This window comes from Octopus bimaculoides, chromosome 2 (assembly GCF_001194135.2).
Source record: "Octopus bimaculoides isolate UCB-OBI-ISO-001 chromosome 2, ASM119413v2, whole genome shotgun sequence".
NCBI classification, from domain to species: Eukaryota; Metazoa; Mollusca; class Cephalopoda; order Octopoda; family Octopodidae; genus Octopus; species Octopus bimaculoides.
In genome coordinates, this window is record NC_068982.1 from 153,515,707 (window position 1) to 153,531,774 (window position 16,068).

The following is a 16,068-nucleotide window of genomic DNA, read 5'->3' on the forward strand; positions in this document are numbered from 1 at the left end:
TATATATATATATATGAAATTACCTCTGTGTGTGTTTGTGTATGTTTTAAAAGGCAGATTTCTAAGGCGATATTTTAATGGAGAAAAGATAAGAATTCAATTTATTGAGTCACAGGTGTTATTTCGAGTCTAGAAGAGACGCTTAACTTAGAAATGGTCCATTTTATTAAGCTGTAAATTGTTACTACGTCATATAAATATCTCTTTACCGTAAACGGCGCCATCATTGTATATTTGAAGTGTTTAATTACGTTGCGAAACTGAGTTCAAATTTGCTTCGATGTTTGCAAAGTAACTGGTCCACAAATTTCTATTTTTAAATGTCATGTTAATGCTTTAGAAATTCCTAATATATTTTCGTTGTACTACCGGGTATTTTGAAGTAAATATATTTTGGCGCAATTTGCACATGGATTTAAAGAAAATAATAAATGACACTTATGTATATTCAAGTAGAGGCATGTGGCGTAGTGGCTAGGGTGTGGACCCGTGAACGTAAGATTGTAGGTTCCATTTTTGAACAAGGCAACGTGTTGTGTTCCTGAGCAAAACACTTCATTTCTTGTTGCTTCAGTCCACTCAGCTGGCAACAGTGAGTAATTTCGGGACGGAGCGATGTCTGTCCAGATGGCGAATTTATACGCCGGAAAACCGGCTCTTATGAATTGGCATGATTCGAGAAGGTAAGTTTTCTTTACTTTATGTGTATTTAGCCTATACATTTAAAGAAATTAAATTACAGATAAATATTAAGTACTTATTAAATAAAATCATAACTAACTGATACGAAGCCAGTAGTTCTCTACAATTGTTTCATTATGGGGTTGACTGTTATACTTATCGTTAATTGTTTTTTCATTTGTTCCGGTCATTAGACTGCGACCAAGATGGGGCACAGCTTTGAAGAAGTTTCAGTCAAATGAATCGAGTCAAGAACTTTTTTTTTAAAACCTGGTAGTTATTCCATCGGTCCATTTTGCCGAAACCCTAGCTTATAGGACGTAAACAACCAACACGTGTGTGTGTACGTACGTATGCGCATATACATATATAAACTTATCAGAACAGCTGTTTTTCTTTTTCAACACGTCTTAAAGACAAGATCACTTCTCAACATTTACTATTTTTAAGAGCTTTTTTTTTATCTTTATTTTCGCATGATTACCTGATTGTTCAGTTTGAAGAAGCTAAATGCTAAATCTATCAATATTATCAAAGTTATACATTTACGTTGTTTCTGCGTATTTTCCATATATATATATATATATATATATATATATATATATATATATATATATAAATTAGTATTGATGAAAACCTAATTCGACTTCTATAGGATGTGATCTCAGAACATAAATGTCCACATCTGGGACAGATATAGTTGAACATATTAACATGTAATTGCGCTATTTTAATTTTTCTCGATCACGGAAGACTGATAAAAAAAGGCGTCCCCGAAAGTATTTGAAATCAGAAGGTATATGGTTATAATTATATACCATTATGCATTTTCTTCTCCGATTATTCCACTCCTAATGTTTGTACTGCTTGACAGTTTTTAATGAAATTGCCCACTAAACAATTTCTACTTTTATGTATCTTACATCGTCGGTTTAATTAACATATTACATATTAGGTTTCGTTACATTGCAACTGGTCCCTAATCATAAATTGTTTCTCTTGTAGTGAAAATCAAAACATTAAATCTTTTCTTAATCTTTCATTCTTATTTCGTTGATTGGTTTTCCTTGTTAATGTCTTCCTATCTTTTAATCTTCGTTAACAACATTTGCTTCAATCCACTCTCATTGGCTTTAACGCCATATGAACTTACACCGCATTGAAACATCAACATATAAAGGTTACTGATCAGGGCATTCTGCAACGTTAATAATATTCAGAAGTCTATGAGTTTCTTCAGATGAAAGCTTTGAAAGGAAATCTACTCAATGGAATAACACACTTCATAGTTGTCACACTCTAGTCACATTTTAGCCTCTCTAAACATAGACAAATTGTAAGGAATATATTTAACAATAAAACCACAGAAAACAGATGTAGTTATATAATGTATGTATGTCTGTGAATAGAAGTATGCAAAGGATGCTGTTTTGCGACTTGCCAGCTCTGGTAGAGGGAACAATGCCCATTGCATTTACAACCTCTTCTAGAACGCTGAAATGTATGTTATCAATATCTTTAATGAGCATTTTCAAAATAATGCGCCACGAAACAGCAGCTAGGGTTGAAATTCCAGAGGTAGCCGTTACAGTAAGCAGTGAGCTGTGATTAATGTGGAGCCTACTGGCTTGCGCATAAGATGGCTACAGACTAGAGGGAGATATTAGCGAATAGGAATGTTTGAGTACAGGTAAAGAGCGGAAACAGCGAAGATATCGAAATTTGAAATTGCATATCTTCTTATCTTATTCTGCTTCCCCTCACCCTTTAACGGTTTATGCTTGCTTGCGCAACTATATCAACCATATTTGCCAATCTTTTCTTTGTGAAGGGAGTCGGACAATGTAATAGTTTCAGATGACTGGTAACCTGTTATATACCGAATGATTTCCCCACATTTCATGTGTAACTTATGATTCTCGGGATTATTACGTAGATCCGGGTTTTCTGAACAGATGTGAGTTTTGAAATTACATATCTATTTATTTTGTCTGTACTTATATTCTGTATTCTTTAGTACACTATGTAAATATATTTATGTGAAGGCTGTGTTCATCCCCCCTACTACTCCCATAGCAGTTAGATTTACATTTCTCTAACAGGCATTCGTGCCCGGAAGAAGCATTCGGAGTTTAATTTTAAATACTTTGAGCACTACATTTTTAGACTAAACAGAAGACAGTACCAAAATATGACCGCACTCTAAAGTAATGTATATATATATATGTGTGTGTGTGTGTGCGTGTGTGTATGTGTGTGAAGGCGCATGGCTCAGTGGTTAGAGCGTTGAGCTTACGATCGTGAGGTTGTGAGTTCGAAACCCGGAACGGACTGCGTGTTGTGCTCTTCAGCAAGACACTTTATTTCACGTTGCTCCAGTTCACTCAGCTGTAGAAATGAGTTGCGACGTCACAGGTGCCAAGATATATCGGCCTTTGCCTTTCTCTCGGATAACACTGGTGGCGTGGAGAGGGGAGGCTGGTATGTATGGGCGACTGCTTGTCTGGACTTGTGCCTGGGAGGGTAACTTTCTAGGTGCAATCCCATGGTAAGTGATGACCGAAGGGGGCCTCAGCATATATATATATGAATGTATATGTCGGTCGGGGTGCTAATCAGATCGTGTGTCGTATAGCCAGCTGGAGACGATGTCTCCTGGGGCTGAACAACAGTAGCATTCACCTTAATATGGGACTGCTACATTAGGTTGGCAAAAACTCGTCATGTTATATATATATATATATATATATATATATATATATATATATATATATATATATATATATATGTATGTATGTATATATATACACACATATATAAATAAATATATATATATAAACACATATATTCACACAAACGTATGTTATATGTATGCATGTATTATGTATGTATGGATGGATGAATGGATGGTTGGATGGAAACTTGTCCGTCAATCGGTTACATTAACACTCTACGTTTCGACACAGCAGTTTTAATTAAACTAACTCGTTATTTAGCTGACTTATAATCTATTTGTTTACGTAATACTTAATCATGAAAATTTAATTATATTTTATTAGTCCACTCGTTCTAAGTAAACTCTGTATTATTGACTTTTCAATCCATTAAGAGCTCGAGAGTAACTGTTATAAGATTTGATCTATGTTTATATGCTCTCAAACCTCTTTATCAAATTCTGGAGGAATGAATTTCAAACGCCTAGCGCCTACATGTATATTATCTTTGCCGTTATCTTTATCAATATGGCAACTGATTCTCACAAAGGTTTACCCTTGAATTTTATTGGTAGCAAAATCTCCCTTCACGTACGCACCCCTATATTTCATATTAGTGGAATAGTTCTAGCGTTTGTTTGCGCCTTTATATCCACCAACCGCTAGCATCAGCACAATCCTCCACCTCCTCCTCTCCTCTTCCTCTCTCCCTCTCTTCTTCCTCTCTCCCTCTCCTCTTCCTCTCTTCCTCTCCACTTCCTCTCCACTTCCTCTCTCCCTCTCCTCCTCTTCTCCTCTTCTTCCTCCCCTTCTCCTCATCTTCACCATCAACAGTTTTTGTTGTCAGTATTATTATTCGGTTTAGATTGGCGAGAGAAACTAGTTCAAATTCTACCAAAGTCGACTTCGCTTTTCATCGTTTTTGGGGTCGTTGAAATAAGTACCAGTTAAACAGTGGGGAGTGAGCCCCTCCCTTGAGATTACTGGCATTGTACAAAATTTGAAACAATTATTATTATTTCTTTTTATCACAGATTTTGTTAGAACTCCTAGAGTCTTGCATGAATAGCGGGCTTGTACCTGCAGCCTACGGTACCATGCAGTCCGTTCTTTTCAGCTAATACTTATCTGATTATTCTGGTTGTGCCAAGGAAGCAAATTTTTTGTAACAGTTCTACTGGGCACTCTATTCTAATTTGTTTGATATTCCTCTCGATGTCTTCCGATATTGTTCCCAACGACCCAACAATAATTGGCACTGTCTTCCCCTTCTTCATTTTCCATAGTCAGGCTATTTCGTACTTAAAAGGGTTGTATTTATCTATCTTTCGTTTTCCTTCTTGCCTATTCGTGGGTCAAAGATGCATATAACATCAACTATATAACATATGTGGCGTATCTTGTCGACTACCACTGGGTCCGATCTATTATGCACTAGCACTTGATCTATTTAGATTCGGAAATTGCAGAGGATTTTCTAGTTTCCGACTCCACTACTCTCTGCGGCTTGTGCTGATACAACGTCTTCCCTCTCTCTAGCCCCCACTTTTCGTACAGTTTCCAATGTAGCACTTTCGCTACCTGATCATGTCACCGCAATTTGTAGTTGTTTTGGGCAAGTCTAGGGCATTCGTTCGTGATATGGGCAATGGTTTCATTCAGTCAGTTACAGATGCGACACTGCAGAGATACTTGCTCATTCCAAAGGTTGACTCCGGCAGTTCGTGACCAAAGCTTTGTTTTGCGCTGCCAGTACAGTGCTTTCAATCTCATTTTTAAGTATTCCTCTCTTCAGTCAATATTTTTTCAGCAACTTCTCTTGTGGCTATATGGAATTGATTGTGTATTCCCTTGTTGCATAATTCTTCTTCGTGTGCTTTTTGCACTTCTTCCTTCGTTGTTCCTGTTTTCTCTGCTTTCACCACTCCCTCGTTCCTAACTGACACTAACAAGGTTTCCTTACTTTGGATTAGCTATCTCATTAAGCTCTCGATTTCGATACGTACACTGTCTTCCACACTTGTCAGTCCTCTCTTCAAGTATAGACGATCAGTGTTTGCACTTGGATGATGGTCTTCATGCAACGTTAGGATCTTTCTTGATTTCCTGACCCTCCTTTATCTCCTCCTTTTCCACTTAAGGACTCCAGTGCCATACCGAACTACTGCGACTGCGTGCTAGTTCATTGCCGAAATTATGTTTCTGGCATTTATTATTATTATTATTATTATTATTTTTATTATTATTATTATTATTATTATTATTATTATTATTATTATACAGTAGTCTTATTTTCAACACGTGCTTTCACTGCACTACCGAGCTCAGCTTTGTGTGCCTTGAGCATGTGCTGAGGTTTGTTGCAATGCTCTTATTTTTACGGCCACAAACTCGAAGGCATAATCGAAAATAGAAATGCAAAGTGTGCGCGTCATGGTGACCTCAGATCAAGATTAACATCGCATGATCTTGCAGGCGGGGCCCAATAGAATGTTTTTTCGGGACCGCTAGCCCATCCCACTCAAAAGGTCCATGATTAAGAGTTATCTAGGATGATGAACAAAGCACCCATGTTTCTAGAGGTAAATTTTTCAAACCCAAAAGAATTCCTCTCAGCACGTGGATATAATAATCCTTCTCTTCTCTTGTTCATGATGAGAGATGCACATATCAGTAGTCACTTAGGGAAATGCTCAACTGGTTATGGTCATGCAATTGACAAGCAAATATATGTATTGAACAGAATATTTATTGTAGCCTGAAACCCAATGGGAGTCTAAGAAATCGAGAGATTACAAAGGGATAGTTGTTATTAGTGTTGTTTCCGTTGTTTTTGCTTGTAGTAGTAGTAGTAGTAGTAGTAGTAGTAGTAGTAGTAGTAGTAGTAGTAGTAGTAGTAGTAGTAATAGGTTGTATCGACTCCAGAAAGTTTGTTGAAATTTGTCGGGAAAAATTCATTTACTGTTATCGACTTTTCCTCAGAACCCTATATTCACTCGAAGTAGAGATGAACTACAAAGTTGTGCACTTTAGCGCACAATTCATGCAAATTTTTATTTTCATTCTTGCGTTTATTTTCTCGTTTCCAAGTATGGCGTCAGTAACGCCCACAATCAGGTTCAGCGAAGAGGTAGAGGGAAACTTTTCTCATAACACTACCAATTTCATTAGCGAATTTTTGCACAGAACAATAACAACTATGCCAAAAATAACAACAGTGATGGTAATGATGACGATAACAATAACATAAAGGATAACATTTTTTAAAACAAGAACATACACATAAGCAGTAATGATTCCAACAACAACAACAAAAGTAACACGCCTTTGACAATCGAAACATTTTATGAGGTGGAATGGGAGGAAAGCGAGCTCAAGTTTCCATTCCAACTGATGTTTTTGATCTTGCTACCGGAAAGACATTAGTGTAACGCTATGTACCTGAGAAATGCGACGCCTACAAGCGGAAACAAGCCAGGTGGAAAGCAACTTCAGAAAGAAATAGATAGAGTTTATATAACTAGTGCAAAGGGGTTCCAGAGTGTGCAGGTCTACTTCAAAAGCGAAGCCTACTTGCTGAAGGACTCCTTAGTTCCCTTACGAATTCAGCTATCACCCAAGTCCATTGTGAAAATCGTCCCACCGGTTATCTTTGTACTGGAAAAACAGTCGATTTTTTATGTCTGGCGGCCATAGGGAAAGTGATTCTGTGGTAGTGCAGGCTGAAATGGTTAAAGACACATATTCTTCTTCGTCTAAGTCTTCATCATTTTTCAAGTTTCTCTTGAAAAGGAAAGTGTGTGTGTGTGTGTGTGTGTGTGTGTGTGCGTGTGTGTGTGTGTGTGTGTGTGGAGGGAATTGCTGTCTTCCAGCAATATTTTGATAGGTCGATAAGATTAGTAAGAATGAACTGAAGACCTAATATGAGTATACGCCTGTAGATTGAGAGAGGGAGGTGGATAAAGGGAAAGCCATCAGAATAACTGTGAGATCTCCAAGATTATCCCTCTGGAATTTCCTCAGAATCTGGCGAATTATTTCTTGTTTGAATTCTTTTATTTTCTGTATGTACGTTTTTATGTGATCCTATATTTTATTTTATCGTCCTATATCGTTTCCAATCGTTTTGTAACATCTCTTAGTAATAAATAAAAATTAACTTTATTTTTTCTAGCAGAATCGTTGTCAAGTCGGAAACATGCTAAGCAGCTTTTCGTCAGTCTTTACATTCTGAGTTCAGATGCCACCCAAATCGACATTGCCCTTCACCCTTTCAAAGTCGATACAAAAATGTCCCAGCTGAGCATTGGGATCGATTTAATCGACTTCCCAAACTGATGTGCCCGGCAGCCACATTTAAGTACAAAACAGAAATTCAAAGAAATTGCAGTCTCTTTAAATAACTATTAAGTGTTTTCTTTGAAAGTGCAATAAATATGTAAAATGTAATATCGCACTTAACAGAATCATCTACAACAGGATTGCTTATTGCGAGTGTTTATCTTTACTGATATGTTAAGTTTAGGTCTCAGAAAGGGGCTAAGTAGTTTTCAACTTTAGAAATAACAAAGATATTATACAGCGAAATATGAAATAAATTGCCAGAAAATGTAGTGTTATGAAGTGGAAACAAAATACACGAATGCCAATGCTGGAATGACTCTGTCCATATGCAACCTCATTACACTGAGGATACCTTCTTTGCAAAAGGCTGTAACATTTCGTAAAATCCTGCTCTTCCAACATTATAGAAAGAAAGGCATTGACTTATACATGATTGGATAGTTATGTTATAATCAAAGGTGTTCTTTATTTAGGTAGATATGTTACAAAAACATTTTTGTTATTTATAAGACTTTTTTTATAGTGAGAGTTGTGTGGTTGAAGGAATATTCCTTTATACTTTAATAATATGTATTCAATATGTGTAGCGCTTGTGCATTGGATTTGTTATATCCATATTGGAAGATATATGTCTATTTTTGCTTTTGTTTAATTTTTACTTAGCACTCCTCGGCATTTTATTCTGTTCCATAAATTTTATGTCCTAATATTTCTTCCTCCTATCATTGTAATTCATGCACTTTCCTTGGAGAAACCTGGAGATAGCTTTCCCTGAAAAGGTCTCGTCAGTACATGAGTTAATATTACATTTGATGTTTCCCCAAATACTATATCAACTCTTAATAGCTTACTAAATTCTAGGCATGATCTAAATTTGCGTTAGCGCACGTAATTTTCAACTTTCAACTGGCAGGACACTATCTCAATTTTATGTCAAATCGGATTTTAACTTCACTTCACTCAATCCTTTCATTAGGCTAACATCAACATCTGCAGCAATTTCCCAAATGTCTCACTTAAGTAAATGTAATCAATGTTATGTAATGTCATAATTTATTGAAATTGAAATATTTTCGTGCATATTTCAGCTCAGAAAATGTGTGTCGCCAGAATATTGCTTATTTCGATAGCTGACTGGCACATAAGTCTGTCTGACATCACTATAATGAACTTAGTCCCGCGCCAATGCGTGGCTTCTACATCCAGCGCTCAGAGCCTCTCGCGCTAATCACTTTTCCTCCAATTGCAACCATTGTTATTTCAAACTTCGTAAGTCTCTCACAAACCGTTATCCTCGTTCTTTTCTACCGAAAACATTGTCCTTCTGGAATGTCCTTCATGCCCGTGCTTTTTTTCCTGCAGTTATAGACTTGCAACAGTAGAAACAGAACATGACCCTCGTTACTACACCAAATCTCAGAGAGTTTATAATAGCCATGGGGAGTAAAAGATTAAAACAACTTCAATGCTTTCTAGTTCCCAATAATTAGGTCGTTCCATAAACAATGCGGGTTTTATACTTCTTTCATTTTCCAAAATATGATAAACAAAGTTCTTTTTTTCATCTAAAACATACTCCCTTCATTGTCTACAATGCTCTTCCATCTATGTAAAAGAATTGCAAGGCTCCTCTTCCAAAATTTCCTTGCCTGTGATGAAAAATACTTCTCCAGTACTGTTCTGACTACGTCTACAAAATTCACATTTTTTCTGTCCAAGTAATTTTGAAGACTGCAGAATAAATGATAATCTGGTGGGGCATCGTTTCCATTCAAAATGCTTCAGCCTTTGGAATGTTTGTGGGCGAGCATTTTCCTGATGGAAGAAAAATGGTCGTTTTTTTCTTATAGCGCTAACTTAAGCCGGTCAGGCAGTTCACAGTAGATCTCCTTTGTTATCGTTTGATTTGGATTTAAAAGTTGATTTGAGTTTAAAATCTTTTATATCCCACCAAACAGATAACAATACATTACGTGAGTGAAGACCTTCTTTGGCCTGGTGTGCCAGTATTTCACCTTTCCCTAACCACTGTCTTCGTTGCTTGACATTTTTATAGAGAATCCATTTCTTGTCACCAGTCAATATTCGGTCCAAAATAAGTTCATTCGTGAGACGTGTCAGGAAAGTTGAGTACACATTCATACTCTGCGCAATTAGACTCGGAAAGTCTGTGAGCAACCCATTGACTGAATTTACTGACTTTTCCGATGGCACACAGATGTTAATGAATGGTTGAATGATCAAATCCAAGCTTCTCTGCTACTTCCTCAACAGTTACTATGGGACTTTATTCCACCAGGGTTTTGCAGGACGTCCTCGTCGTGTTCTATATATCTTCCAGGACGATGCTCATCTCCTAGGCTGCACTTTCCGGCTCGGAATTTCTGGAACCCACGTTGTCACTGTTTTACGCTTAATGGTCGATCCCCATATACTGCATTAATATTCTTCGCACTTTCCATTGCGTTGTTGCCTTTATTGAACTCATGAAGCAAAATATGCCTAATATGCTCCTTTGTCACTTCCATTATAGCTTTGAAAAAATAACTGTTAAAATCGAACTGCACTCTTCAAAACTTGCAGTAAGAATAAGGACAAAGTAAAATTGCTACCTGCTTTTATAACAAGTTGATGCAGCTTATCCCGTCCCCCTCCGACGTTTAGATCATATAAGTGAAAAAGTTATTTATGGGATGACCCAATATATATTACACAATTATTTGTGTAATATAGGAACTAATTGTACTTCAACATAACATTATGTTAATGCATATAATACTGATCGAATGTTCTTGGCTTAAAATATTCTATATCAATATTTCTGTAATTTTATCGTCAAGTATAATATAAAATGATGATATATATAATAATGGTACATTTATTTGATAATAGTCAAATAATCGCTGAATTTATTCAATAGTGAACATTGAAGTCTTAGAAGGTTCAACTTAAAATCTGAAATAGTCTGTATTTCCCCTGATTGTCTCACATCTGACATATTACTGAAATATTATATTCAGACTTTAAAGTTTCAGAAGTTGAATTGATTTTTTTGTTAGCTGTCGGTGATATCTATTGTCTGAAAACAATTTACTGAAAGCTATTTCGTTAAATAAAGGCTTGAGACACACACATTTATATATATACATACATACGTGTATACACACACTCATACATAAATACATACATACATACATACACACACACACACACACACACGTGTGTGTGTGTGTGTGTGTGTGTGCGTGTGTGTGTGTGTGTGTGTGTGTGTGTGTATGTGTGTGTGTGTGTGTTGAAACAAAGTCATCGTTATTCAACAATTCCAATTGTTTACCAAATTTTTCACGAAGTTTCTGATAAGGGATAGTTCATCTATTATTGTGGGAAGAAAAATATGCAAACAAACAAAAAAATTATTGTCCCAGGTCCCACTGAGGTAAGATGGGTATGTGCAAAAAAAAAAAAAAAAAGAGATGTTAAGCAACTGAAATTTTAATGGGGCAGTATCAAGTTCAATACTTTAGTCATTTTGGCGTGTTAAACTATATATTTCTTTGTTTTTCCGTTACTCTCTTGCCCACACACTCACGTCATTTTTAACTCATTCCTCATGTTGCACAGACCACTACGATTATGATAACTACCATACTCATCATTTAATGGTATGATTTAACAGGTGGTTATATCAAACTTTCGCTAATTGTTTTAAGTGCTTATATAGTCAAAAGCAACGACACACACCCGGTTCTTTCTCACTTCGGTTCCATAGCAAATGAATCATTTAACAGCTGGAGAGAAAGAGGCTTTACTAACATTAGGAAGGTAGTCATTTTCACATATATGCAAACCGGGATTTTCATCATAGTGCTAGCCTAATTTTAACTGTTTAATATAATTCAAAATTCCGATTTTTGGCATTTTTCCGGAATCTCCGTAACCGAAAAGCTGGGATTTTGGCAAAACATTTTTTTAAAAAGAAATAATTTGCGAGAAAATGGGGGTGGGGCGGGAGGAAGTCTTTCCAAAAATAGTAGTTGAAAAAGAGGAAAAAAAAACCCTAAAAGCAGTAGAAATGCACGAAAGATTATGGTGGTGTCGTGAAGTAAACGTGCTTCAAATACACTCGTTCATTCATACGAACGTAACTGAGATGACATATGTCATAAATAACAGTGACAAACGAAATAAACACCGCCGAAAGTTGTTGTTGACAAACAACAGCAGTAACTTTATTCAACTATAATAGACGACATTGATTGGTTGAAATTACCCAAATACGACAACTTTAACACGAAATAACTTCGAAAATACGAACTTTCTCAACAACGCTAAGCGTAAAAGATGTTCTATATGACACTTTCTACCAGTATCCGAAGTTTGAAAGTATTTAGTTTTAGAAAATTAATCTATCGACCTGCCTATCAAAAAGAAAAGATCCCTATCATTTTCTCTGATTGTTCACCGTCAGATGCTCAGCAACGTTGGCATAATCAATAGAACAGCATGACTGTAGACGTATTGTATCAAGCATAACCATTGCAGTGTACTACCAAGCACTGCATCACATTGAAAATAGTGTACAGTCATTCGCAGCCATGGAATTTTAACAACGTGTGTATAGTCAGCTACATTATTATGAACCACAATTGTTACTCGCAGTTGAGAAATTATTTCAACAATCATCTATAATATTCAACAATTCGAGCGATATATTCACAAAGATACAGCGAGGTAAATAACAAGCTTATACAAAAATTAAAACAGCAGTAACATCTAAATCGGGTGGTATAATTTTAGCTGATGCTTCTGGTGGATTGAGAAAAAAATCGTTTTGAACAGCTTGATAGCAGGAAAAAAGGTGTTCACACATTGAAGTTGCTGTTGAAATGACTTCCTCCGGAATTACAGCAACACGTATCAGAACTGCTGACATGTAGAAGACCTACTTAAACTACATTTTAACTCACGCTCAAACTTGCACACAATGACAGTCGTGGGTGCAGTATTGGCAAAAAATCTGCACAGGTTTTGAAGTAGCCTAAATTTAAAGTACACAAATTTAAAGTATGTCTTAACGGCCAAATTTAAAATGTGTCTTACAAACTAGCATTTCAGGTTCTCGTTGTAACTTAGAAATCTTAGAGGTAAAACTAATATTATAATGGTAGTTTTGTACTTTGATTGTCCTAAAATACATAGGCTGATGTGTAGTGAACATGCTAATATACTGTTATATTTGAATATGTTTCGAGGACTACATTGACTCTGAAATGGAAGAGTTGTTAGAGTATCAGACGAAATATATTGCGAACTTTATTCTTGTACATTACATTCTGAGCTCAAATACCACCAAGTTAACTTTATTTTTCATCCTGCAGGAATCGATAACACAGAAGGTTAGGTGGAAAGATTGCCGCAAACGTTAGGGTGTCTCACACGATGCTTTGTAGTATTTATTTCTGACTCTTTCAATCTAAAATCAAAACCTGCCTTGGATTCAATTTACTAAGTATGGTTTGTAGACATAAGTTGTCTCCCTGTTTAACATTATCATCTAATCTTTAGGTGCTTTCACGGAGTCAATTCGGTTGCAATACTCGCGTCAGGTGTTCCTTCTTTCCTCATCTAAACGCGTATGCATGGAAAATACTCATGGGTATTGCCCTTTCCTACTGACAAAGAAATAGAATACTACTACTCTGTCGAACTAATAATATTTCATCGCTTCTCCTTTTATCAATTTATTATTTCTTGTACTGATAATTCCAAATGTGTTTTCTTACATATTGACTCATGCAAGGAAAAAGCTTTTTTCTTTTACTTGCTAACTACTCCACCGCATCGTTTGTTCCTCTTGTGTAACATTAATATCTGTTATAAGACGTATACATAGTGCGACAGAATTATTTCAAAATGAACATTGCATTTAGCTTTAATTTCAAGTTAGTATTTCTTACATAATTTACATAACATCCTTGGCAAAAATGAAAAACACTTTAGTGTCACCCAATGTTTGTGCTCTGTATGAATTCGTTCTGAAGTGTTATCTAGTAAACGCTGTCCTTTAAGGCAAACATTGAAGTGATCCACTATATCAACATCCTTGATGAAGTATTCATTGTACTGTTTTAATTAGGAAATATATATCTAGATTTTGTAACTTTTCAGTGTTATGATTAATTTCGAAATATTCTACAGAATCTGTTTGAAGAATTCTTTGAAATTCATGTTTGTACTATGCTGAAGATACATTATGTCAGAAATTTACCAGTATAGATTCTGATAGTAATTCATTACACTTTGGCACGGCAGTGATAATAAAACTAACACCCTTTTTATTCTACATTCTCTGATTAAATTTGTCACGATTTTATTCTCGCTTCAAATGATAGTTTTTAGTTTGGTGTACGCTATTAGCATTCGCAAGAATTCTCACAGTTTGTTTCCTTTAAAGTTCCTTTGAACAACCAAATCACAGATCTTTCTGTCCGAAATGCCTTTTTATATCTTTCGCTCTATCAGTGGGATAGCATTTTCTTTTAATGTCTCTCATCTGCTTTCTATTAAGCTTTTTTATCAATTTTATTCCACTGTACGTTCGTCATTACTTATCAATCTTTCCTTCAGAATGTCTGGCTATATAATATACATCACGTTGGATGAAGACTGCTATAATTTATGATTATATTTCTAGTGGACATTTCAAACGTGTCTATTTATGCTTTGATCATAGGAATGACTTCTATATCAGTCAGTTGCAACAGCCCACCGGTGTTAATTGAATCAAAAAGGTCGCAATATTCAGTTTCGATTTTAACACTAATTTCTGCTTTTTGTACATAACGTTTTTTCAGCTTTCATCTATTACATCGACACTACCAATTTTATCTCATAATTTTTTAGTTCTCCAATGACTATTCATGATTTTTACTACTTCTTAACGTTAATATATTCAATTTTAAAATAACAAATTTAATATTTAGAAAAGAAAAGCAGAAGCAGAATAGAAAGGGTAAATTATGATCTAGAGCTAAATTTTGCTTATAATCAACTAATGTTTGGGCTCGAGAGATTCTTTCTTAAGTTAATATCCAATTATAGTTTTCCCAAGTGGTGTCTGCAACGATATTAGGAAAATATAATTTCTTGGAATATATATATCCTTAAAGAAATAGATCAAAATCGTTGACAAATTTCATTCGCAATAATCATGCATTTCGTTTATGCTTTCTTAAATCAGTTTCTCTTGCTGCTGGTTACATCTTCAGCCCTATTTGAACTGGCCCATGTTAGAAGATGTCCCAGACGTGAGTATCTACTTCTTTTGTAGATACAAAATTACATTGTTCAATGTATTTTGTCTGTTTTAGCCACGGCAATGAAAGTTTTTATTCATTGGTATCAATGACTAGCCCTTAAATGAACCGTGGTCAAATAACTGTAGTGGACGACCTGATAGTATTTTAGGAGGTATTTTTAGCAGAGCGAGCTTCTTCAAGGGCCTGAAATGCTTTCTTTTGGTCTTGTGCGTATTAAATGATAGAAAATCACTAAACGTTGGAATTTCACATTTCATATGAAAATCTTTCATACATACAGTAGATCTTTTATAGTGGTCCTAATTACCAAATTCTATTACTCATGACTTGATGTAAGTCTATACTTTATCTATTGTATGATTGCCTTTGTCACCAACGAACTATATCTTATTATAATCAGGCAATTAGGTTATCACTCACGGTGTCTAAACATTATTTCTTACTCTCCTGCCAAAGAAAAGCTCACACAATAATTACTTAGTGGGTTACCACTTTTTCAACGATCCAATTATGCGATTAAACGAAGAAAAAGCAAAGCGCGGTTAAGCCCGAAAACTGATACATCCTCACCTTCACATCATTTATACGCAAATACATACATGCACACACAAACACACATACATACACGCACGCAGACACACACATATACGCACAGACATACATACACACGCGCTGAAATACTGAGGAATCTACAGCTACTCTATACAGATTACAAGTTCAGGTTTATACCTGTAATTATTGAGGCACCGATGAAAGTAATAAAGTGCTACGGAGGCACTCGACTATGAGAGCACTGTATCTTATAGTAGTAAAAGCTCTAAGCTAATCAAGTTTTATAAGATGTTCATTTATTCCTTTGTCACATTTCTTTCTTATTACGGCTCTATACTCAGCCAACTCTATGTTCTGAAACATATACAAACACACACACATACACACACACGCATACATACTTACATCCATACAAAAATTTATATATATATGTATATGTGCATATATATATATATATG